Source organism: Chiloscyllium plagiosum, unplaced genomic scaffold, assembly GCF_037043375.1.
Source record: "Chiloscyllium plagiosum isolate Xiang-an unplaced genomic scaffold, Cpla_swu_hap1 HiC_scaffold_3, whole genome shotgun sequence".
NCBI lineage: Eukaryota > Metazoa > Chordata > Chondrichthyes > Orectolobiformes > Hemiscylliidae > Chiloscyllium > Chiloscyllium plagiosum.
In genome coordinates, this window is record NW_028270141.1 from 142,046,728 (window position 1) to 142,068,998 (window position 22,271).

The 22,271-nt window shown below is 51.8% G+C and overlaps 9 non-coding genes and 4 pseudogenes across 9 annotated transcripts; all 13 read right to left on the minus strand.

Annotated features, from left to right (window-relative positions):
- Window positions 1–817: 817 nt before the first annotated feature.
- Window positions 818–936, minus strand: LOC148151650 (5S ribosomal RNA). Its single transcript, XR_015756296.1, has one exon. It is a non-coding gene; the product is annotated as a 5S ribosomal RNA (ribosomal RNA).
- Window positions 937–2,484: 1,548 nt separating this feature from the next.
- LOC148151651 (5S ribosomal RNA) lies at window positions 2,485–2,603 on the minus strand. Its single transcript, XR_015756618.1, has one exon. It is a non-coding gene; the product is annotated as a 5S ribosomal RNA (ribosomal RNA).
- Window positions 2,604–4,150: 1,547 nt separating this feature from the next.
- On the minus strand, window positions 4,151–4,269 carry LOC148151652 (5S ribosomal RNA). Its single transcript, XR_015756620.1, has one exon. It is a non-coding gene; the product is annotated as a 5S ribosomal RNA (ribosomal RNA).
- A 1,546-nt stretch (window positions 4,270–5,815) lies between these two features.
- LOC148151653 (5S ribosomal RNA) lies at window positions 5,816–5,934 on the minus strand. Its single transcript, XR_015755828.1, has one exon. It is a non-coding gene; the product is annotated as a 5S ribosomal RNA (ribosomal RNA).
- Window positions 5,935–7,483: 1,549 nt separating this feature from the next.
- Window positions 7,484–7,602, minus strand: LOC148151654 (5S ribosomal RNA). Its single transcript, XR_015756621.1, has one exon. It is a non-coding gene; the product is annotated as a 5S ribosomal RNA (ribosomal RNA).
- A 1,549-nt stretch (window positions 7,603–9,151) lies between these two features.
- On the minus strand, window positions 9,152–9,270 carry LOC148151655 (5S ribosomal RNA). Its single transcript, XR_015756622.1, has one exon. It is a non-coding gene; the product is annotated as a 5S ribosomal RNA (ribosomal RNA).
- A 1,547-nt stretch (window positions 9,271–10,817) lies between these two features.
- On the minus strand, window positions 10,818–10,926 carry LOC148151656 (5S ribosomal RNA; annotated as a pseudogene).
- Window positions 10,927–12,472: 1,546 nt separating this feature from the next.
- On the minus strand, window positions 12,473–12,591 carry LOC148151657 (5S ribosomal RNA). The gene has a single exon (XR_015755724.1). It is a non-coding gene; the product is annotated as a 5S ribosomal RNA (ribosomal RNA).
- Window positions 12,592–14,137: 1,546 nt separating this feature from the next.
- On the minus strand, window positions 14,138–14,246 carry LOC148151658 (5S ribosomal RNA; annotated as a pseudogene).
- Window positions 14,247–15,792: 1,546 nt separating this feature from the next.
- On the minus strand, window positions 15,793–15,901 carry LOC148151659 (5S ribosomal RNA; annotated as a pseudogene).
- Window positions 15,902–17,447: 1,546 nt separating this feature from the next.
- LOC148151660 (5S ribosomal RNA) lies at window positions 17,448–17,566 on the minus strand. The gene has a single exon (XR_015756289.1). It is a non-coding gene; the product is annotated as a 5S ribosomal RNA (ribosomal RNA).
- Window positions 17,567–19,115: 1,549 nt separating this feature from the next.
- Window positions 19,116–19,234, minus strand: LOC148151661 (5S ribosomal RNA). The gene has a single exon (XR_015756623.1). It is a non-coding gene; the product is annotated as a 5S ribosomal RNA (ribosomal RNA).
- A 1,547-nt stretch (window positions 19,235–20,781) lies between these two features.
- LOC148151662 (5S ribosomal RNA) lies at window positions 20,782–20,890 on the minus strand (annotated as a pseudogene).
- Between the last annotated feature and the right edge of the window lie 1,381 nt (window positions 20,891–22,271).

The window sequence follows — 22,271 nt, forward strand, 5'->3', positions numbered from 1 at the left end:
CTTCTGCAGCTGTACAGGGCCCTGGTGAGACCACACCTGGAGTACTGTGTGCAGTTCTGGTCTCCAAATTTGAGGAGAGACATTCTGGCTATTGAGGGAATGCAGCGTAGGTTCACGAGGTCAATTCCTGGTCAATTCCGGGATTACCTTACACTGAAAGACTGGAGCGACTGGGCTTGTGTACCCTTGAGTTTAGAAGACTGAGAGGGGATCTGGTTGAGACATATAAGATGATCAAAGGATTGGACACTCTGGCGGCAGGCAACATGTTTCCGCTGCGGGGTGAGTGCCGAAACAGAGGACACAGCTTAAAAATACGGGGTAGACCATTTAGGACAGAGATGAGGAGAAACTTCTTCACCCAGAGAGTGGTGGCTGTGTGGAATGCTCTGCCCCAGAGGGCAGTGGAGGCCCAGTCTCTGGATTCATTTAAGAAAGAGTTGGATAGAGCTCTCAAGGATAGTGGAATCAAGGGTTATGGAGATAAGGCAGGAACAGGATACTGATTAAGGATGATCAGCCATGATCATATTGAATGGTGGTGCAGGCTGGAAGGGCAGAATGGCCAACTCCTGCACCTATTGTCTATTGTCCGCCTTTCCTGACTGCCACCCGCAGACAGCGTGCAGCCCCAATCCCTTTCTTTCCGCCTTTCTTGCTGATTTTGGCAGCGCTCCGCTCTCCTCCCCTCCGTGTCTCGTGCCTGCAGGAGACTGATGCCAGGCACAGCAGCAGCAGCAAAAATAACCTGCCGCTCCATTGCCTGGCACAAGACAAGTGCAGAGGGGTGACTTGAGCAGCCACTGCTGGCGGAAAAAGCCTACTGCACCTGGTATTCCCAGGCAGTCTCCCAACCAAGTACTAACCAGGCCTGAGTCTGCTTAGTTTCCGAGATCAGACGAGATCGGGCGTTTTCAGACTAGTATGGCCGTAGGCACTGGCCCCTGCCTTTTCTCCCTACTTCAAGGCGTGCTGGCCAGCCACATTTTCTTTCTTGCTCTTTCTCTTTATCCCCTTTGGCTTTTTTTTCTCTTTTCTCTTTGCTCTTCCTCCTCCGTGCGTGCTTCCCTCCCTCCGTCCCTCCAGCTGCCTTTCAGCCAGCCCTTGCCCACCAGGCTCCTGTAGTCTCCCACATCCCCACACAGGCCAACTGCAAGCCCTCCCCCTGCTTCATAGGGCCGCAGCCTGCATTCTCTCATCCTTCCACACTCCTCCACCCCTCCATTTCGGAATGCCGGGCACTGACCAGTGGGGTACCGCACGGATCAGTACTGGGACCGCAGCTTTTTACAATCTATCTTCAGGATATACAAGATGGTATTAGCAATAACATTCGCAAATTTCATCAGCTGGGTGGCAGGGTGAAATGTGATGAGGATGTTAGGAGATTACAGGGTGACCTGGACAAGTTAGGTGAGTGCTCAGATGCATGGCAGATGCACTTTCACGTGGATAAATGGATCCTTATCCACTTTGGTGGCAAGAACAGGAAGGCAGATTACCACCTAAGTGGAATCAATTTAGGTAAAGGGGCAGTACAGAGAGATCTGGGGGTTCTTGTACACCACTCAATGAAGGTAAGCATGCAGGTACAGCAGGTAGTGAAGAAGGCTAATAGCATGCTGGCCTTCATAACAAGAGGGATTGAGTATAGAAGCAAAGAGGTCCTTCTGCAGCTGTACAGGGCCCTGGTGAGACCACACCTGGAGTACTGTGTGCAGTTCTGGTCTCCAAATTTGAGGAGAGACATTCTGGCTATTGAGGGAATGCAGCGTAGGTTCACGAGGTCAATTCCTGGTCAATTCCGGGATTACCTTACACTGAAAGACTGGAGCGACTGGGCTTGTGTACCCTTGAGTTTAGAAGACTGAGAGGGGATCTGGTTGAGACATATAAGATGATCAAAGGATTGGACACTCTGGCGGCAGGCAACATGTTTCCGCTGCGGGGTGAGTGCCGAAACAGAGGACACAGCTTAAAAATACGGGGTAGACCATTTAGGACAGAGATGAGGAGAAACTTCTTCACCCAGAGAGTGGTGGCTGTGTGGAATGCTCTGCCCCAGAGGGCAGTGGAGGCCCAGTCTCTGGATTCATTTAAGAAAGAGTTGGATAGAGCTCTCAAGGATAGTGGAATCAAGGGTTATGGAGATAAGGCAGGAACAGGATACTGATTAAGGATGATCAGCCATGATCATATTGAATGGTGGTGCAGGCTGGAAGGGCAGAATGGCCAACTCCTGCACCTATTGTCTATTGTCCGCCTTTCCTGACTGCCACCCGCAGACAGCGTGCAGCCCCAATCCCTTTCTTTCCGCCTTTCTTGCTGATTTTGGCAGCGCTCCGCTCTCCTCCCCTCCGTGTCTCGTGCCTGCAGGAGACTGATGCCAGGCACAGCAGCAGCAGCAAAAATAACCTGCCGCTCCATTGCCTGGCACAAGACAAGTGCAGAGGGGTGACTTGAGCAGCCACTGCTGGCGGAAAAAGCCTACTGCACCTGGTATTCCCAGGCGGTCTCCCATCCAAGTACTAACCAGGCCTGAGTCTGCTTAGCTTCCGAGATCAGACGAGATCGGGCGTTTTCAGACTAGTATGGCCGTAGGCGCTGGCCCCTGCCTTTTCTCCCTACTTCAAGGCGTGCTGGCCAGCCACATTTTCTTTCTTGCTCTTTCTCTTTATCCCCTTTGGCTTTTTTTTCTCTTTTCTCTTTGCTCTTCCTCCTCCGTGCGTGCTTCCCTCCCTCCGTCCCTCCAGCTGCCTTTCAGGCCAGCCCTTGCCCACCAGGCTCCTGTAGTCTCCCACATCCCCACACAGGCCAACTGCAAGCCCTCCCCCTGCTTCATAGGGCCGCAGCCTGCATTCTCTCATCCTTCCACACTCCTCCACCCCTCCATTTCGGAATGCCGGGCACTGACCAGTGGGGTACCGCACGGATCAGTACTGGGACCGCAGCTTTTTACAATCTATCTTCAGGATATACAAGATGGTATTAGCAATAACATTCGCAAATTTCATCAGCTGGGTGGCAGGGTGAAATGTGATGAGGATGTTAGGAGATTACAGGGTGACCTGGACAAGTTAGGTGAGTGCTCAGATGCATGGCAGATGCACTTTCACGTGGATAAATGGATCCTTATCCACTTTGGTGGCAAGAACAGGAAGGCAGATTACCACCTAAGTGGAATCAATTTAGGTAAAGGGGCAGTACAGAGAGATCTGGGGGTTCTTGTACACCACTCAATGAAGGTAAGCATGCAGGTACAGCAGGTAGTGAAGAAGGCTAATAGCATGCTGGCCTTCATAACAAGAGGGATTGAGTATAGAAGCAAAGAGGTCCTTCTGCAGCTGTACAGGGCCCTGGTGAGACCACACCTGGAGTACTGTGTGCAGTTCTGGTCTCCAAATTTGAGGAGAGACATTCTGGCTATTGAGGGAATGCAGCGTAGGTTCACGAGGTCAATTCCTGGAATGGCGGGATTACCTTACACTGAAAGACTGGAGCGACTGGGCTTGTGTACCCTTGAGTTTAGAAGACTGAGAGGGGATCTGGTTGAGACATATAAGATGATCAAAGGATTGGACACTCTGGCGGCAGGCAACATGTTTCCGCTGCGGGGTGAGTGCCGAAACAGAGGACACAGCTTAAAAATACGGGGTAGACCATTTAGGACAGAGATGAGGAGAAACTTCTTCACCCAGAGAGTGGTGGCTGTGTGGAATGCTCTGCCCCAGAGGGCAGTGGAGGCCCAGTCTCTGGATTCATTTAAGAAAGAGTTGGATAGAGCTCTCAAGGATAGTGGAATCAAGGGTTATGGAGATAAGGCAGGAACAGGATACTGATTAAGGATGATCAGCCATGATCATATTGAATGGTGGTGCAGGCTGGAAGGGCAGAATGGCCAACTCCTGCACCTATTGTCTATTGTCCGCCTTTCCTGACTGCCACCCGCAGACAGCGTGCAGCCCCAATCCCTTTCTTTCCGCCTTTCTTGCTGATTTTGGCAGCGCTCCGCTCTCCTCCCCTCCGTGTCTCGTGCCTGCAGGAGACTGATGCCAGGCACAGCAGCAGCAGCAAAAATAACCTGCCGCTCCATTGCCTGGCACAAGACAAGTGCAGAGGGGTGACTTGAGCAGCCACTGCTGGCGGAAAAAGCCTACTGCACCTGGTATTCCCAGGCGGTCTCCCATCCAAGTACTAACCAGGCCTGAGTCTGCTTAGCTTCCGAGATCAGACGAGATCGGGCGTTTTCAGACTAGTATGGCCGTAGGCGCTGGCCCCTGCCTTTTCTCCCTACTTCAAGGCGTGCTGGCCAGCCACATTTTCTTTCTTGCTCTTTCTCTTTATCCCCTTTGGCTTTTTTTTCTCTTTTCTCTTTGCTCTTCCTCCTCCGTGCGTGCTTCCCTCCCTCCGTCCCTCCAGCTGCCTTTCAGCCAGCCCTTGCCCACCAGGCTCCTGTAGTCTCCCACATCCCCACACAGGCCAACTGCAAGCCCTCCCCCTGCTTCATAGGGCCGCAGCCTGCATTCTCTCATCCTTCCACACTCCTCCACCCCTCCATTTCGGAATGCCGGGCACTGACCAGTGGGGTACCGCACGGATCAGTACTGGGACCGCAGCTTTTTACAATCTATCTTCAGGATATACAAGATGGTATTAGCAATAACATTCGCAAATTTCATCAGCTGGGTGGCAGGGTGAAATGTGATGAGGATGTTAGGAGATTACAGGGTGACCTGGACAAGTTAGGTGAGTGCTCAGATGCATGGCAGATGCACTTTCACGTGGATAAATGGATCCTTATCCACTTTGGTGGCAAGAACAGGAAGGCAGATTACCACCTAAGTGGAATCAATTTAGGTAAAGGGGCAGTACAGAGAGATCTGGGGGTTCTTGTACACCACTCAATGAAGGTAAGCATGCAGGTACAGCAGGTAGTGAAGAAGGCTAATAGCATGCTGGCCTTCATAACAAGAGGGATTGAGTATAGAAGCAAAGAGGTCCTTCTGCAGCTGTACAGGGCCCTGGTGAGACCACACCTGGAGTACTGTGTGCAGTTCTGGTCTCCAAATTTGAGGAGAGACATTCTGGCTATTGAGGGAATGCAGCGTAGGTTCACGAGGTCAATTCCTGGAATGGCGGGATTACCTTACACTGAAAGACTGGAGCGACTAGGCTTGTGTACCCTTGAGTTTAGAAGACTGAGAGGGGATCTGGTTGAGACATATAAGATGATCAAAGGATTGGACACTCTGGCGGCAGGCAACATGTTTCCGCTGCGGGGTGAGTGCCGAAACAGAGGACACAGCTTAAAAATACGGGGTAGACCATTTAGGACAGAGATGAGGAGAAACTTCTTCACCCAGAGAGTGGTGGCTGTGTGGAATGCTCTGCCCCAGAGGGCAGTGGAGGCCCAGTCTCTGGATTCATTTAAGAAAGAGTTGGATAGAGCTCTCAAGGATAGTGGAATCAAGGGTTATGGAGATAAGGCAGGAACAGGATACTGATTAAGGATGATCAGCCATGATCATATTGAATGGTGGTGCAGGCTGGAAGGGCAGAATGGCCAACTCCTGCACCTATTGTCTATTGTCCGCCTTTCCTGACTGCCACCCGCAGACAGCGTGCAGCCCCAATCCCTTTCTTTCCGCCTTTCTTGCTGATTTTGGCAGCGCTCCGCTCTCCTCCCCTCCGTGTCTCGTGCCTGCAGGAGACTGATGCCAGGCACAGCAGCAGCAGCAAAAATAACCTGCCGCTCCATTGCCTGGCACAAGACAAGTGCAGAGGGGTGACTTGAGCAGCCACTGCTGGCGGAAAAAGCCTACTGCACCTGGTATTCCCAGGCGGTCTCCCATCCAAGTACTAACCAGGCCCGAGTCTGCTTAGCTTCCGAGATCAGACAAGATCGGGCGTTTTCAGACTAGTATGGCCGTAGGCGCTGGCCCCTGCCTTTTCTCCCTACTTCAAGGCGTGCTGGCCAGCCACATTTTCTTTCTTGCTCTTTCTCTTTATCCCCTTTGGCTTTTTTTTCTCTTTTCTCTTTGCTCTTCCTCCTCCGTGCGTGCTTCCCTCCCTCCGTCCCTCCAGCTGCCTTTCAGCCAGCCCTTGCCCACCAGGCTCCTGTAGTCTCCCACATCCCCACACAGGCCAACTGCAAGCCCTCCCCCTGCTTCATAGGGCCGCAGCCTGCATTCTCTCATCCTTCCACACTCCTCCACCCCTCCATTTCGGAATGCCAGGCACTGACCAGTGGGGTACCGCACGCATCAGTACTGGGACCGCAGCTTTTTACAATCTATCTTCAGGATATACAAGATGGTATTAGCAATAACATTCGCAAATTTCATCAGCTGGGTGGCAGGGTGAAATGTGATGAGGATGTTAGGAGATTACAGGGTGACCTGGACAAGTTAGGTGAGTGCTCAGATGCATGGCAGATGCACTTTCACGTGGATAAATGGATCCTTATCCACTTTGGTGGCAAGAACAGGAAGGCAGATTACCACCTAAGTGGAATCAATTTAGGTAAAGGGGCAGTACAGAGAGATCTGGGGGTTCTTGTACACCACTCAATGAAGGTAAGCATGCAGGTACAGCAGGTAGTGAAGAAGGCTAATAGCATGCTGGCCTTCATAACAAGAGGGATTGAGTATAGAAGCAAAGAGGTCCTTCTGCAGCTGTACAGGGCCCTGGTGAGACCACACCTGGAGTACTGTGTGCAGTTCTGGTCTCCAAATTTGAGGAGAGACATTCTGGCTATTGAGGGAATGCAGCGTAGGTTCACGAGGTCAATTCCTGGAATGGCGGGATTACCTTACACTGAAAGACTGGAGCGACTGGGCTTGTGTACCCTTGAGTTTAGAAGACTGAGAGGGGATCTGGTTGAGACATTTAAGATGATCAAAGGATTGGACACTCTGGCGGCAGGCAACATGTTTCCGCTGCGGGGTGAGTGCCGAAACAGAGGACACAGCTTAAAAATACGGGGTAGACCATTTAGGACAGAGATGAGGAGAAACTTCTTCACCCAGAGAGTGGTGGCTTTGTGGAATGCTCTGCCCCAGAGGGCAGTGGAGGCCCAGTCTCTGGATTCATTTAAGAAAGAGTTGGATAGAGCTCTCAAGGATAGTGGAATCAAGGGTTATGGAGATAAGGCAGGAACAGGATACTGATTAAGGATGATCAGCCATGATCATATTGAATGGTGGTGCAGGCTGGAAGGGCAGAATGGCCAACTCCTGCACCTATTGTCTATTGTCCGCCTTTCCTGACTGCCACCCGCAGACAGCGTGCAGCCCCAATCCCTTTCTTTCCGCCTTTCTTGCTGATTTTGGCAGCGCTCCGCTCTCCTCCCCTCCGTGTCTCGTGCCTGCAGGAGACTGATGCCAGGCACAGCAGCAGCAGCAGCAAAAATAACCTGCCGCTCCATTGCCTGGCACAAGACAAGTGCAGAGGGGTGACTTGAGCAGCCACTGCTGGCGGAAAAAGCCTACTGCACCTGGTATTCCCAGGCGGTCTCCCATCCAAGTACTAACCAGGCCTGAGTCTGCTTAGCTTCCGAGATCAGACGAGATCGGGCGTTTTCAGACTAGTATGGCCGTAGGCGCTGGCCCATGCCTTTTCTCCCTACTTCAAGGCGTGCTGGCCAGCCACATTTTCTTTCTTGCTCTTTCTCTTTATCCCCTTTGGCTTTTTTTTCTCTTTTCTCTTTGCTCTTCCTCCTCCGTGCGTGCTTCCCTCCCTCCGTCCCTCCAGCTGCCTTTCAGCCAGCCCTTGCCCACCAGGCTCCTGTAGTCTCCCACATCCCCACACAGGCCAACTGCAAGCCCTCCCCCTGCTTCATAGGGCCGCAGCCTGCATTCTCTCATCCTTCCACACTCCTCCACCCCTCCATTTCGGAATGCCGGGCACTGACCAGTGGGGTACCGCACGGATCAGTACTGGGACCGCAGCTTTTTACAATCTATCTTCAGGATATACAAGATGGTATTAGCAATAACATTCGCAAATTTCATCAGCTGGGTGGCAGGGTGAAATGTGATGAGGATGTTAGGAGATTACAGGGTGACCTGGACAAGTTAGGTGAGTGCTCAGATGCATGGCAGATGCACTTTCACGTGGATAAATGGATCCTTATCCACTTTGGTGGCAAGAACAGGAAGGCAGATTACCACCTAAGTGGAATCAATTTAGGTAAAGGGGCAGTACAGAGAGATCTGGGGGTTCTTGTACACCACTCAATGAAGGTAAGCATGCAGGTACAGCAGGTAGTGAAGAAGGCTAATAGCATGCTGGCCTTCATAACAAGAGGGATTGAGTATAGAAGCAAAGAGGTCCTTCTGCAGCTGTACAGGGCCCTGGTGAGACCACACCTGGAGTACTGTGTGCAGTTCTGGTCTCCAAATTTGAGGAGAGACATTCTGGCTATTGAGGGAATGCAGCGTAGGTTCACGAGGTCAATTCCTGGAATGGCGGGATTACCTTACACTGAAAGACTGGAGCGACTGGGCTTGTGTACCCTTGAGTTTAGAAGACTGAGAGGGGATCTGGTTGAGACATATAAGATGATCAAAGGATTGGACACTCTGGCGGCAGGCAACATGTTTCCGCTGCGGGGTGAGTGCCGAAACAGAGGACACAGCTTAAAAATACGGGGTAGACCATTTAGGACAGAGATGAGGAGAAACTTCTTCACCCAGAGAGTGGTGGCTGTGTGGAATGCTCTGCCCCAGAGGGCAGTGGAGGCCCAGTCTCTGGATTCATTTAAGAAAGAGTTGGATAGAGCTCTCAAGGATAGTGGAATCAAGGGTTATGGAGATAAGGCAGGAACAGGATACTGATTAAGGATGATCAGCCATGATCATATTGAATGGTGGTGCAGGCTGGAAGGGCAGAATGGCCAACTCCTGCACCTATTGTCTATTGTCCGCCTTTCCTGACTGCCACCCGCAGACAGCGTGCAGCCCCAATCCCTTTCTTTCCGCCTTTCTTGCTGATTTTGGCAGCGCTCCGCTCTCCTCCCCTCCGTGTCTCGTGCCTGCAGGAGACTGATGCCAGGCACAGCAGCAGCAGCAGCAAAAATAACCTGCCGCTCCATTGCCTGGCACAAGACAAGTGCAGAGGGGTGACTTGAGCAGCCACTGCTGGCGGAAAAAGCCTACTGCACCTGGTATTCCCAGGCGGTCTCCCATCCAAGTACTAACCAGGCCTGAGTCTGCTTAGCTTCCGAGATCAGACGAGATCGGGCGTTTTCAGACTAGTATGGCCGTAGGCGCTGGCCCCTGCCTTTTCTCCCTACTTCAAGGCGTGCTGGCCAGCCACATTTTCTTTCTTGCTCTTTCTCTTTATCCCCTTTGGCTTTTTTTTCTCTTTTCTCTTTGCTCTTCCTCCTCCGTGCGTGCTTCCCTCCCTCCGTCCCTCCAGCTGCCTTTCAGGCCAGCCCTTGCCCACCAGGCTCCTGTAGTCTCCCACATCCCCACACAGGCCAACTGCAAGCCCTCCCCCTGCTTCATAGGGCCGCAGCCTGCATTCTCTCATCCTTCCACACTCCTCCACCCCTCCATTTCGGAATGCCGGGCACTGACCAGTGGGGTACCGCACGGATCAGTACTGGGACCGCAGCTTTTTACAATCTATCTTCAGGATATACAAGATGGTATTAGCAATAACATTCGCAAATTTCATCAGCTGGGTGGCAGGGTGAAATGTGATGAGGATGTTAGGAGATTACAGGGTGACCTGGACAAGTTAGGTGAGTGCTCAGATGCATGGCAGATGCACTTTCACGTGGATAAATGGATCCTTATCCACTTTGGTGGCAAGAACAGGAAGGCAGATTACCACCTAAGTGGAATCAATTTAGGTAAAGGGGCAGTACAGAGAGATCTGGGGGTTCTTGTACACCACTCAATGAAGGTAAGCATGCAGGTACAGCAGGTAGTGAAGAAGGCTAATAGCATGCTGGCCTTCATAACAAGAGGGATTGAGTATAGAAGCAAAGAGGTCCTTCTGCAGCTGTACAGGGCCCTGGTGAGACCACACCTGGAGTACTGTGTGCAGTTCTGGTCTCCAAATTTGAGGAGAGACATTCTGGCTATTGAGGGAATGCAGCGTAGGTTCACGAGGTCAATTCCTGGAATGGCGGGATTACCTTACACTGAAAGACTGGAGCGACTGGGCTTGTGTACCCTTGAGTTTAGAAGACTGAGAGGGGATCTGGTTGAGACATATAAGATGATCAAAGGATTGGACACTCTGGCGGCAGGCAACATGTTTCCGCTGCGGGGTGAGTGCCGAAACAGAGGACACAGCTTAAAAATACGGGGTAGACCATTTAGGACAGAGATGAGGAGAAACTTCTTCACCCAGAGAGTGGTGGCTGTGTGGAATGCTCTGCCCCAGAGGGCAGTGGAGGCCCAGTCTCTGGATTCATTTAAGAAAGAGTTGGATAGAGCTCTCAAGGATAGTGGAATCAAGGGTTATGGAGATAAGGCAGGAACAGGATACTGATTAAGGATGATCAGCCATGATCATATTGAATGGTGGTGCAGGCTGGAAGGGCAGAATGGCCAACTCCTGCACCTATTGTCTATTGTCCGCCTTTCCTGACTGCCACCCGCAGACAGCGTGCAGCCCCAATCCCTTTCTTTCCGCCTTTCTTGCTGATTTTGGCAGCGCTCCGCTCTCCTCCCCTCCGTGTCTCGTGCCTGCAGGAGACTGATGCCAGGCACAGCAGCAGCAGCAAAAATAACCTGCCGCTCCATTGCCTGGCACAAGACAAGTGCAGAGGGGTGACTTGAGCAGCCACTGCTGGCGGAAAAAGCCTACTGCACCTGGTATTCCCAGGCGGTCTCCCATCCAAGTACTAACCAGGCCTGAGTCTGCTTAGCTTCCGAGATTAGACGTTTTCAGACTAGTATGGCCGTAGGCGCTGGCCCCTGCCTTTTCTCCCTACTTCAAGGCGTGCTGGCCAGCCACATTTTCTTTCTTGCTCTTTCTCTTTATCCCCTTTGGCTTTATTTTCTCTTTTCTCTTTGCTCTTCCTCCTCCGTGCGTGCTTCCCTCCCTCCGTCCCTCCAGCTGCCTTTCAGCCAGCCCTTGCCCACCAGGCTCCTGTAGTCTCCCACATCCCCACACAGGCCAACTGCAAGCCCTCCCCCTGCTTCATAGGGCCGCAGCCTGCATTCTCTCATCCTTCCACACTCCTCCACCCCTCCATTTCGGAATGCCGGGCACTGACCAGTGGGGTACCGCACGGATCAGTACTGGGACCGCAGCTTTTTACAATCTATCTTCAGGATATACAAGATGGTATTAGCAATAACATTCGCAAATTTCATCAGCTGGGTGGCAGGATGAAATGTGATGAGGATGTTAGGAGATTACAGGGTGACCTGGACAAGTTAGGTGAGTGCTCAGATGCATGGCAGATGCACTTTCACGTGGATAAATGGATCCTTATCCACTTTGGTGGCAAGAACAGGAAGGCAGATTACCACCTAAGTGGAATCAATTTAGGTAAAGGGGCAGTACAGAGAGATCTGGGGGTTCTTGTACACCACTCAATGAAGGTAAGCATGCAGGTACAGCAGGTAGTGAAGAAGGCTAATAGCATGCTGGCCTTCATAACAAGAGGGATTGAGTATAGAAGCAAAGAGGTCCTTCTGCAGCTGTACAGGGCCCTGGTGAGACCACACCTGGAGTACTGTGTGCAGTTCTGGTCTCCAAATTTGAGGAGAGACATTCTGGCTATTGAGGGAATGCAGCGTAGGTTCACGAGGTCAATTCCTGGAATGGCGGGATTACCTTACACTGAAAGACTGGAGCGACTGGGCTTGTGTACCCTTGAGTTTAGAAGACTGAGAGGGGATCTGGTTGAGACATATAAGATGATCAAAGGATTGGACACTCTGGCGGCAGGCAACATGTTTCCGCTGCGGGGTGAGTGCCGAAACAGAGGACACAGCTTAAAAATACGGGGTAGACCATTTAGGACAGAGATGAGGAGAAACTTCTTCACCCAGAGAGTGGTGGCTGTGTGGAATGCTCTGCCCCAGAGGGCAGTGGAGGCCCAGTCTCTGGATTCATTTAAGAAAGAGTTGGATAGAGCTCTCAAGGATAGTGGAATCAAGGGTTATGGAGATAAGGCAGGAACAGGATACTGATTAAGGATGATCAGCCATGATCATATTGAATGGTGGTGCAGGCTGGAAGGGCAGAATGGCCAACTCCTGCACCTATTGTCTATTGTCCGCCTTTCCTGACTGCCACCCGCAGACAGCGTGCAGCCCCAATCCCTTTCTTTCCGCCTTTCTTGCTGATTTTGGCAGCGCTCCGCTCTCCTCCCCTCCGTGTCTCGTGCCTGCAGGAGACTGATGCCAGGCACAGCAGCAGCAGCAAAAATAACCTGCCGCTCCATTGCCTGGCACAAGACAAGTGCAGAGGGGTGACTTGAGCAGCCACTGCTGGCGGAAAAAGCCTACTGCACCTGGTATTCCCAGGCGGTCTCCCATCCAAGTACTAACCAGGCCTGAGTCTGCTTAGCTTCCAAGATCAGACGAGATCGGGCGTTTTCAGACTAGTATGGCCATAGGCGCTGGCCCCTGCCTTTTCTCCCTACTTCAAGGCGTGCTGGCCAGCCACATTTTCTTTCTTGCTCTTTCTCTTTATCCCCTTTGGCTTTTTTTTCTCTTTTCTCTTTGCTCTTCCTCCTCCGTGCGTGCTTCCCTCCCTCCGTCCCTCCAGCTGCCTTTCAGCCAGCCCTTGCCCACCAGGCTCCTGTAGTCTCACACATCCCCACACAGGCCAACTGCAAGCCCTCCCCCTGCTTCATAGGGCCGCAGCCTGCATTCTCTCATCCTTCCACACTCCTCCACCCCTCCATTTCGGAATGCCGGGCACTGACCAGTGGGGTACCGCACGGATCAGTACTGGGACCGCAGCTTTTTACAATCTATCTTCAGGATATACAAGATGGTATTAGCAATAACATTCGCAAATTTCATCAGCTGGGTGGCAGGGTGAAATGTGATGAGGATGTTAGGAGATTACAGGGTGACCTGGACAAGTTAAGTGAGTGCTCAGATGCATGGCAGATGCACTTTCACGTGGATAAATGGATCCTTATCCACTTTGGTGGCAAGAACAGGAAGGCAGATTACCACCTAAGTGGAATCAATTTAGGTAAAGGGGCAGTACAGAGAGATCTGGGGGTTCTTGTACACCACTCAATGAAGGTAAGCATGCAGGTACAGCAGGTAGTGAAGAAGGCTAATAGCATGCTGGCCTTCATAACAAGAGGGATTGAGTATAGAAGCAAAGAGGTCCTTCTGCAGCTGTACAGGGCCCTGGTGAGACCACACCTGGAGTACTGTGTGCAGTTCTGGTCTCCAAATTTGAGGAGAGACATTCTGGCTATTGAGGGAATGCAGCGTAGGTTCACGAGGTCAATTCCTGGAATGGCGGGATTACCTTACACTGAAAGACTGGAGCGACTGGGCTTGTGTACCCTTGAGTTTAGAAGACTGAGAGGGGATCTGGTTGAGACATATAAGATGATCAAAGGATTGGACACTCTGGCGGCAGGCAACATGTTTCCGCTGCGGGGTGAGTGCCGAAACAGAGGACACAGCTTAAAAATACGGGGTAGACCATTTAGGACAGAGATGAGGAGAAACTTCTTCACCCAGAGAGTGGTGGCTGTGTGGAATGCTCTGCCCCAGAGGGCAGTGGAGGCCCAGTCTCTGGATTCATTTAAGAAAGAGTTGGATAGAGCTCTCAAGGATAGTGGAATCAAGGGTTATGGAGATAAGGCAGGAACAGGATACTGATTAAGGATGATCAGCCATGATCATATTGAATGGTGGTGCAGGCTGGAAGGGCAGAATGGCCAACTCCTGCACCTATTGTCTATTGTCCGCCTTTCCTGACTGCCACCCGCAGACAGCGTGCAGCCCCAATCCCTTTCTTTCCGCCTTTCTTGCTGATTTTGGCAGCGCTCCGCTCTCCTCCCCTCCGTGTCTCGTGCCTGCAGGAGACTGATGCCAGGCACAGCAGCAGCAGCAAAAATAACCTGCCGCTCCATTGCCTGGCACAAGACAAGTGCAGAGGGGTGACTTGAGCAGCCACTGCTGGCGGAAAAAGCCTACTGCACCTGGTATTCCCAGGCGGTTTCCCATCCAAGTACTAACCAGGCCTGAGTCTGCTTAGCTTCCGAGATCAGGCGTTTTCAGACTAGTATGGCCGCAGGCGCTGGCCCCTCCCTTTTCTCCCTACTTCAAGGCGTGCTGGCCAGCCACATTTTCTTTGTTGCTCTTTCTCTTTATCCCCTTTGGCTTTTTTTTCTCTTTTCTCTTTGCTCTTCCTCCTCCGTGCGTGCTTCCCTCCCTCCGTCCCTCCAGCTGCCTTTCAGCCAGCCCTTGCCCACCAGGCTCCTGTAGTCTCCCACATCCCCACACAGGCCAACTGCAAGCCCTCCCCCTGCTTCATAGGGCCGCAGCCTGCATTCTCTCATCCTTCCACACTCCTCCACCCCTTCATTTCGGAATGCCAGGCACTGACCAGTGGGGTACCGCACGGATCAGTACTGGGACCGCAGCTTTTTACAATCTATCTTCAGGATATACAAGATGGTATTAGCAATAACATTCGCAAATTTCATCAGCTGGGTGGCAGGGTGAAATGTGATGAGGATGTTAGGAGATTACAGGGTGACCTGGACAAGTTAGGTGAGTGCTCAGATGCATGGCAGATGCACTTTCACGTGGATAAATGGATCCTTATCCACTTTGGTGGCAAGAACAGGAAGGCAGATTACCACCTAAGTGGAATCAATTTAGGTAAAGGGGCAGTACAGAGAGATCTGGGGGTTCTTGTACACCACTCAATGAAGGTAAGCATGCAGGTACAGCAGGTAGTGAAGAAGGCTAATAGCATGCTGGCCTTCATAACAAGAGGGATTGAGTATAGAAGCAAAGAGGTCCTTCTGCAGCTGTACAGGGCCCTGGTGAGACCACACCTGGAGTACTGTGTGCAGTTCTGGTCTCCAAATTTGAGGAGAGACATTCTGGCTATTGAGGGAATGCAGCGTAGGTACACGAGGTCAATTCCTGGAATGGCGGGATTACCTTACACTGAAAGACTGGAGCGACTGGGCTTGTGTACCCTTGAGTTTAGAAGACTGAGAGGGGATCTGGTTGAGACATATAAGATGATCAAAGGATTGGACACTCTGGCGGCAGGCAACATGTTTCCGCTGCGGGGTGAGTGCCGAAACAGAGGACACAGCTTAAAAATACGGGGTAGACCATTTAGGACAGAGATGAGGAGAAACTTCTTCACCCAGAGAGTGGTGGCTGTGTGGAATGCTCTGCCCCAGAGGGCAGTGGAGGCCCAGTCTCTGGATTCATTTAAGAAAGAGTTGGATAGAGCTCTCAAGGATAGTGGAATCAAGGGTTATGGAGATAAGGCAGGAACAGGATACTGATTAAGGATGATCAGCCATGATCATATTGAATGGTGGTGCAGGCTGGAAGGGCAGAATGGCCAACTCCTGCACCTATTGTCTATTGTCCGCCTTTCCTGACTGCCACCCGCAGACAGCGTGCAGCCCCAATCCCTTTCTTTCCGCCTTTCTTGCTGATTTTGGCAGCGCTCCGCTCTCCTCCCCTCCGTGTCTCGTGCCTGCAGGAGACTGATGCCAGGCACAGCAGCAGCAGCAAAAATAACCTGCCGCTCCATTGCCTGGCACAAGACAAGTGCAGAGGGGTGACTTGAGCAGCCACTGCTGGCGGAAAAAGCCTACTGCACCTGGTATTCCCAGGCGGTCTCCCATCCAAGTACTAACCAGGCCTGAGTCTGCTTAGCTTCCGAGATTAGACGTTTTCAGACTAGTATGGCCGTAGGCGCTGGCCCCTGCCTTTTCTCCCTACTTCAAGGCGTGCTGGCCAGCCACATTTTCTTTCTTGCTCTTTCTCTTTATCCCCTTTGGCTTTTTTTTCTCTTTTCTCTTTGCTCTTCCTCCTCCGTGCGTGCTTCCCTCCCTCCGTCCCTCCAGCTGCCTTTCAGCCAGCCCTTGCCCACCAGGCTCCTGTAGTCTCCCACATCCCCACACAGGCCAACTGCAAGCCCTCCCCCTGCTTCATAGGGCCGCAGCCTGCATTCTCTCATCCTTCCACACTCCTCCACCCCTCCATTTCGGAATGCCGGGCACTGACCAGTGGGGTACCGCACGGATCAGTACTGGGACCGCAGCTTTTTACAATCTATCTTCAGGATATACAAGATGGTATTAGCAATAACATTCGCAAATTTCATCAGCTGGGTGGCAGGGTGAAATGTGATGAGGATGTTAGGAGATTACAGGGTGACCTGGACAAGTTAGGTGAGTGCTCAGATGCATGGCAGATGCACTTTCACGTGGATAAATGGATCCTTATCCACTTTGGTGGCAAGAACAGGAAGGCAGATTACCACCTAAGTGGAATCAATTTAGGTAAAGGGGCAGTACAGAGAGATCTGGGGGTTCTTGTACACCACTCAATGAAGGTAAGCATGCAGGTACAGCAGGTAGTGAAGAAGGCTAATAGCATGCTGGCCTTCATAACAAGAGGGATTGAGTATAGAAGCAAAGAGGTCCTTCTGCAGCTGTACAGGGCCCTGGTGAGACCACACCTGGAGTACTGTGTGCAGTTCTGGTCTCCAAATTTGAGGAGAGACATTCTGGCTATTGAGGGAATGCAGCGTAGGTTCACGAGGTCAATTCCTGGAATGGCGGGATTACCTTACACTGAAAGACTGGAGCGACTGGGCTTGTGTACCCTTGAGTTTAGAAGACTGAGAGGGGATCTGGTTGAGACATATAAGATGATCAAAGGATTGGACACTCTGGCGGCAGGCAACATGTTTCCGCTGCGGGGTGAGTGCCGAAACAGAGGACACAGCTTAAAAATACGGGGTAGACCATTTAGGACAGAGATGAGGAGAAACTTCTTCACCCAGAGAGTGGTGGCTGTGTGGAATGCTCTGCCCCAGAGGGCAGTGGAGGCCCAGTCTCTGGATTCATTTAAGAAAGAGTTGGATAGAGCTCTCAAGGATAGTGGAATCAAGGGTTATGGAGATAAGGCAGGAACAGGATACTGATTAAGGATGATCAGCCATGATCATATTGAATGGTGGTGCAGGCTGGAAGGGCAGAATGGCCAACTCCTGCACCTATTGTCTATTGTCCGCCTTTCCTGACTGCCACCCGCAGACAGCGTGCAGCCCCAATCCCTTTCTTTCCGCCTTTCTTGCTGATTTTGGCAGCGCTCCGCTCTCCTCCCCTCCGTGTCTCGTGCCTGCAGGAGACTGATGCCAGGCACAGCAGCAGCAGCAAAAATAACCTGCCGCTCCATTGCCTGGCACAAGACAAGTGCAGAGGGGTGACTTGAGCAGCCACTGCTGGCGGAAAAAGCCTACTGCACCTGGTATTCCCAGGCGGTCTCCCATCCAAGTACTAACCAGGCCTGAGTCTGCTTAGCTTCCAAGATCAGACGAGATCGGGCGTTTTCAGACTAGTACGGCCATAGGCGCTGGCCCCTGCCTTTTCTCCCTACTTCAAGGCGTGCTGGCCAGCCACATTTTCTTTCTTGCTCTTTCTCTTTATCCCCTTTGGCTTTTTTTTCTCTTTTCTCTTTGCTCTTCCTCCTCCGTGCGTGCTTCCCTCCCTCCGTCCCTCCAGCTGCCTTTCAGCCAGCCCTTGCCCACCAGGCTCCTGTAGTCTCCCACATCCCCACACAGGCCAACTGCAAGCCCTCCCCCTGCTTCATAGGGCCGCAGCCTGCATTCTCTCATCCTTCCACACTCCTCCACCCCTCCATTTCGGAATGCCGGGCACTGACCAGTGGGGTACCGCACGGATCAGTACTGGGACCGCAGCTTTTTACAATCTATCTTCAGGATATACAAGATGGTATTAGCAATAACATTCGCAAATTTCATCAGCTGGGTGGCAGGGTGAAATGTGATGAGGATGTTAGGAGATTACAGGGTGACCTGGACAAGTTAGGTGAGTGCTCAGATGCATGGCAGATGCACTTTCACGTGGATAAATGGATCCTTATCCACTTTGGTGGCAAGAACAGGAAGGCAGATTACCACCTAAGTGGAATCAATTTAGGTAAAGGGGCAGTACAGAGAGATCTGGGGGTTCTTGTACACCACTCAATGAAGGTAAGCATGCAGGTACAGCAGGTAGTGAAGAAGGCTAATAGCATGCTGGCCTTCATAACAAGAGGGATTGAGTATAGAAGCAAAGAGGTCCTTCTGCAGCTGTACAGGGCCCTGGTGAGACCACACCTGGAGTACTGTGTGCAGTTCTGGTCTCCAAATTTGAGGAGAGACATTCTGGCTATTGAGGGAATGCAGCGTAGGTTCACGAGGTCAATTCCTGGAATGGCGGGATTACCTTACACTGAAAGACTGGAGCGACTGGGCTTGTGTACCCTTGAGTTTAGAAGACTGAGAGGGGATCTGGTTGAGACATATAAGATGATCAAAGGATTGGACACTCTGGCGGCAGGCAACATGTTTCCGCTGCGGGGTGAGTGCCGAAACAGAGGACACAGCTTAAAAATACGGGGTAGACCATTTAGGACAGAGATGAGGAGAAACTTCTTCACCCAGAGAGTGGTGGCTGTGTGGAATGCTCTGCCCCAGAGGGCAGTGGAGGCCCAGTCTCTGGATTCATTTAAGAAAGAGTTGGATAGAGCTCTCAAGGATAGTGGAATCAAGGGTTATGGAGATAAGGCAGGAACAGGATACTGATTAAGGATGATCAGCCATGATCATATTGAATGGTGGTGCAGGCTGGAAGGGCAGAATGGCCAACTCCTGCACCTATTGTCTATTGTCCGCCTTTCCTGACTGCCACCCGCAGACAGCGTGCAGCCCCAATCCCTTTCTTTCCGCCTTTCTTGCTGATTTTGGCAGCGCTCCGCTCTCCTCCCCTCCGTGTCTCGTGCCTGCAGGAGACTGATGCCAGGCACAGCAGCAGCAGCAGCAAAAATAACCTGCCGCTCCATTGCCTGGCACAAGACAAGTGCAGAGGGGTGACTTGAGCAGCCACTGCTGGCGGAAAAAGCCTACTGCACCTGGTATTCCCAGGCGGTCTCCCATCCAAGTACTAACCAGGCCTGAGTCTGCTTAGCTTCCGAGATCAGACGAGATCGGGCGTTTTCAGACTAGTATGGCCGTAGGCGCTGGCCCCTGCCTTTTCTCCCTACTTCAAGGCGTGCTGGCCAGCCACATTTTCTTTCTTGCTCTTTCTCTTTATCCCCTTTGGCTTTTTTTTCTCTTTTCTCTTTGCTCTTCCTCCTCCGTGCGTGCTTCCCTCCCTCCGTCCCTCCAGCTGCCTTTCAGGCCAGCCCTTGCCCACCAGGCTCCTGTAGTCTCCCACATCCCCACACAGGCCAACTGCAAGCCCTCCCCCTGCTTCATAGGGCCGCAGCCTGCATTCTCTCATCCTTCCACACTCCTCCACCCCTCCATTTCGGAATGCCGGGCACTGACCAGTGGGGTACCGCACGGATCAGTACTGGGACCGCAGCTTTTTACAATCTATCTTCAGGATATACAAGATGGTATTAGCAATAACATTCGCAAATTTCATCAGCTGGGTGGCAGGGTGAAATGTGATGAGGATGTTAGGAGATTACAGGGTGACCTGGACAAGTTAAGTGAGTGCTCAGATGCATGGCAGATGCACTTTCACGTGGATAAATGGATCCTTATCCACTTTGGTGGCAAGAACAGGAAGGCAGATTACCACCTAAGTGGAATCAATTTAGGTAAAGGGGCAGTACAGAGAGATCTGGGGGTTCTTGTACACCACTCAATGAAGGTAAGCATGCAGGTACAGCAGGTAGTGAAGAAGGCTAATAGCATGCTGGCCTTCATAACAAGAGGGATTGAGTATAGAAGCAAAGAGGTCCTTCTGCAGCTGTACAGGGCCCTGGTGAGACCACACCTGGAGTACTGTGTGCAGTTCTGGTCTCCAAATTTGAGGAGAGACATTCTGGCTATTGAGGGAATGCAGCGTAGGTTCACGAGGTCAATTCCTGGAATGGCGGGATTACCTTACACTGAAAGACTGGAGCGACTGGGCTTGTGTACCCTTGAGTTTAGAAGACTGAGAGGGGATCTGGTTGAGACATATAAGATGATCAAAGGATTGGACACTCTGGCGGCAGGCAACATGTTTCCGCTGCGGGGTGAGTGCCGAAACAGAGGACACAGCTTAAAAATACGGGGTAGACCATTTAGGACAGAGATGAGGAGAAACTTCTTCACCCAGAGAGTGGTGGCTGTGTGGAATGCTCTGCCCCAGAGGGCAGTGGAGGCCCAGTCTCTGGATTCATTTAAGAAAGAGTTGGATAGAGCTCTCAAGGATAGTGGAATCAAGGGTTATGGAGATAAGGCAGGAACAGGATACTGATTAAGGATGATCAGCCATGATCATATTGAATGGTGGTGCAGGCTGGAAGGGCAGAATGGCCAACTCCTGCACCTATTGTCTATTGTCCGCCTTTCCTGACTGCCACCCGCAGACAGCGTGCAGCCCCAATCCCTTTCTTTCCGCCTTTCTTGCTGATTTTGGCAGCGCTCCGCTCTCCTCCCCTCCGTGTCTCGTGCCTGCAGGAGACTGATGCCAGGCACAGCAGCAGCAGCAAAAATAACCTGCCGCTCCATTGCCTGGCACAAGACAAGTGCAGAGGGGTGACTTGAGCAGCCACTGCTGGCGGAAAAAGCCTACTGCACCTGGTATTCCCAGGCGGTTTCCCATCCAAGTACTAACCAGGCCTGAGTCTGCTTAGCTTCCGAGATCAGGCGTTTTCAGACTAGTATGGCCGCAGGCGCTGGCCCCTCCCTTTTCTCCCTACTTCAAGGCGTGCTGGCCAGCCACATTTTCTTTGTTGCTCTTTCTCTTTATCCCCTTTGGCTTTTTTTTCTCTTTTCTCTTTGCTCTTCCTCCTCCGTGCGTGCTTCCCTCCCTCCGTCCCTCCAGCTGCCTTTCAGCCAGCCCTTGCCCACCAGGCTCCTGTAGTCTCCCACATCCCCACACAGGCCAACTGCAAGCCCTCCCCCTGCTTCATAGGGCCGCAGCCTGCATTCTCTCATCCTTCCACACTCCTCCACCCCTTCATTTCGGAATGCCAGGCACTGACCAGTGGGGTACCGCACGGATCAGTACTGGGACCGCAGCTTTTTACAATCTATCTTCAGGATATACAAGATGGTATTAGCAATAACATTCGCAAATTTCATCAGCTGGGTGGCAGGGTGAAATGTGATGAGGATGTTAGGAGATTACAGGGTGACCTGGACAAGTTAGGTGAGTGCTCAGATGCATGGCAGATGCACTTTCACGTGGATAAATGGATCCTTATCCACTTTGGTGGCAAGAACAGGAAGGCAGATTACCACCTAAGTGGAATCAATTTAGGTAAAGGGGCAGTACAGAGAGATCTGGGGGTTCTTGTACACCACTCAATGAAGGTAAGCATGCAGGTACAGCAGGTAGTGAAGAAGGCTAATAGCATGCTGGCCTTCATAACAAGAGGGATTGAGTATAGAAGCAAAGAGGTCCTTCTGCAGCTGTACAGGGCCCTGGTGAGACCACACCTGGAGTACTGTGTGCAGTTCTGGTCTCCAAATTTGAGGAGAGACATTCTGGCTATTGAGGGAATGCAGCGTAGGTACACGAGGTCAATTCCTGGAATGGCGGGATTACCTTACACTGAAAGACTGGAGCGACTGGGCTTGTGTACCCTTGAGTTTAGAAGACTGAGAGGGGATCTGGTTGAGACATATAAGATGATCAAAGGATTGGACACTCTGGCGGCAGGCAACATGTTTCCGCTGCGGGGTGAGTGCCGAAACAGAGGACACAGCTTAAAAATACGGGGTAGACCATTTAGGACAGAGATGAGGAGAAACTTCTTCACCCAGAGAGTGGTGGCTGTGTGGAATGCTCTGCCCCAGAGGGCAGTGGAGGCCCAGTCTCTGGATTCATTTAAGAAAGAGTTGGATAGAGCTCTCAAGGATAGTGGAATCAAGGGTTATGGAGATAAGGCAGGAACAGGATACTGATTAAGGATGATCAGCCATGATCATATTGAATGGTGGTGCAGGCTGGAAGGGCAGAATGGCCAACTCCTGCACCTATTGTCTATTGTCCGCCTTTCCTGACTGCCACCCGCAGACAGCGTGCAGCCCCAATCCCTTTCTTTCCGCCT